This window comes from Pimephales promelas, chromosome 9, assembly GCF_988280905.1.
Source record: "Pimephales promelas chromosome 9, fPimPro1.hap1.1, whole genome shotgun sequence".
Lineage (NCBI taxonomy): Eukaryota > Metazoa > Chordata > Actinopteri > Cypriniformes > Leuciscidae > Pimephales > Pimephales promelas.
The window spans coordinates 38739145-38742216 of NC_142777.1; positions in this window are offsets into that span (position 1 = coordinate 38739145).

Below are 3072 nucleotides of genomic sequence, written 5' to 3' on the forward strand. Positions count from 1 at the left end.
TTCATTCTTGATTTGTGGTGTTTTCTGAGTCGATCATGACCGTCGTTGTTGCTCAGAAAAAAAACTCTCACAGACTTGTATTGCAGGAGGAGGGACGCCCGCACCATGGATGTGGACTTTACCAATGTCAAATGGCAAACCATCGTCTTTTCATACAGTTTTACATCCAATGTCCCCCTGTAGTCAATCATCGTACCCCTTAAAACTCGTCTTCGATCAGCAATCATGCCTTAAAATATCTTGAATGTAACTTGACACCCTTGCCTCATTTAGTATCCATGGTTCTATGAATATGCAAATGAGCCCCGCCCCCACTCACTCACTCAGAGATCCACTGGTTGACGATCACACGTTGATCTGTTTGTGACGTCAGAAACACCAGCGATTATCTGAAGATCGATATTCTGAGGGGTTTGTTCATATATCGTTCGCAATTTCCAATTTATGCAGTGAAAAAAAGAGATGTCTTAAATTCCCTCTGTAAAAACCTTCATCAACACCGAACAGGATTTCCAGCCTGGCTTTATCCAATGTTCAGATACACCTGGAAATGTAAATAAGTCCATATTTAAACATTTCAGAAACGATGTGGATTAGTTCATTTTTATCCGAATGATTCGCCTGTAGTGTCTTGCCTTAAAGTATCTTATCGTAAGTATTGTGCAGTGTTTGGATGTGGGCACAGTGCCCTTATTGCACACACAACCTGTAGACACCATGACAAAAATGTTGTTTTTACATCATATCACAAGACTGGATCTCTCACAGAAAGGAGCCAGCGATATCTCAGTCGCTAACAGCTTTCACACATGACATATATCTTGTGTTTTCAGAGTTCAGATGATAAGACGAGATTTTCCAGGAAAAAAAAAAAAGATTCTGTGCCCACTTCAGAAATGTTGGTGAAGTATGACAAGAACACAAATGTGAACAACAGAGATCCCTATCGAAATATTTGTGAGTACACTCTTAAAAATAAAGCTTGTTCATTGGCATTGATCCAGAAAAGGTTCTTTATAGTGTCTTTTATTTAAGAAACGCTTTATTTTTATAATAATTCTTCTGTGAAACCCAAACAGATACTGAAGGAGAATGGGACTGTGTCTTGTATAGAAGTGCTTGGCTGTGTGTAGGCTGTGTAGCTCTGCCATCTCATTGGTGCGCGTGTTCAGTTCTGCCGAACCCAGGCTTGACATCCGGAGCCGTGCCGAACCTGCCGAGACTCGTCCGAGGGTAAGACTCAATGAAGGACTTGTTTTTGATCCGTCTCACTCAAAGCCATCATGGGATTTCTGGCGAGATGAAATGTGAATTTTACAGTAATAGAAATATTCTAGTGACATTTTAGGTTTTACAGAATAAACTGAAATTTACACACACACACAAAGTCATGTTAAACCAGATTACTCCAATATAGTACATCTTATGTTGATTAATGTTTATTGCATAATTTTAGTGTTGTGCGTTTTGTATATATATATATAGTATATACAGTAGATAGTTATTGTATATATAAATATTTTTATACTATTTATATCAGCTTGTACCACATGTTTTTAAGGTGGTTGTCAATATATTACGATTTATATTTTATAATTTTTTTGTAAATACACAAACGTTAAAACGCCGCTACCATATTTTTTTACAGTAATATTCCGGCAACCACAGCTGACCTTTACTGTAAATCACACGTATGATTCTGGGAGTCTAAATTTACGTTGTTTATTGTTTTGTTTTGGGGTTTTTTTGCTGTAAATTATAAGATGACCTGTTCTTTTTCACTCCAAAATTATTTTACTGTAAAATTACAAAAATAGATAAAGGAAAACAATACTTGATGAAGGTGATCGAAGGTGGTCTCACTCAAAGCGATCATGTGATTTCTGGTGAGACAAAATGCGAATTTTACAGTAAAGAAACCCTAGAAATTTACTGTAAAAATATGCTAGTGGCAAGTTTTACAGATTGAATTTAAATTTGCAAAAGAATAAATAAATGAAATACGTTAATATTAAGCTATATCAGCTTGTGGAGAAGTATACTTGTAAAGCGTCTTCTTCATTCATCTGGTCTTTCTCTTTACCACCTGTTATTAAGGTGGTGTCAATATATTATATATTTATATTAATTGTGAATTTAAGTTAAATCTGTAAAACTTAAAATTCTACCACCATATTTTTTTTACATTAAAATTCTGGCAGCAAGAGTTGACTGTCTATTTTTACTGTAAATCACACGAACGATTATTTAAAAATTAAATTAAACTAATTAACTTGGATTAAGAAATTAATTAATTAAGATGACTTGTTTTTTTTTCACTTCCAAAAACTTTACATTTAACATTATTTTACTGTAAAAATGACAAAAATAAATAGAAAAACAATTCCTGATGAAGGTTGCACAATGTAAGCTCTAGGCGTGTGCGGGATTTGTCTACTTATACTTTTAGGATTTATAAAGTGTTGCATCGCTAACATCTCCATGATCAGATGTTTAATAACAGTATATATATATATATATTCTTTAAACTTGTTCAAACCCCTATGCGAAGAATGAGAAAGATCTTGGCCATGAGCATATCAGGGCGAACATATGGAGTCAAACAACTTTGGACCCCATTTACTTTCATTATAAGCAAAATGCAGTCATTTGTCAAAATATGATGTTTTGTGTGTACTGTCCCTTTAAAGGTCTGGCCTCAGACCCTTGTAGAGTCCTTCTAACTGCAGGAGTGATGCGGACGAGCTCTCCTCAGTGTTTCCATCGTGTGTGTGTGTGTGTGTGTGTGCTGCGGTGAGGGCCGTGCACGTGGCAGATCGAGCTTCCCACACACACTACACGACTTCTGCTCATAATAGAGTTTAAATCAAATATCAATATTAGATGAAAAAACTAGGCATGTTACCTAAATATTAACTGCAAATAAATAAAAACTGAAATAACAAATAAATTAAACCTAAATGTTAAAATTACAAAATAACAAACAGTAATACAAATGATAAAGGCACTCGTTTCTATCAAATGAAGCTTCAATGAAAATTGGAAATATAAAGAGAAAAGCAAAGTCATATT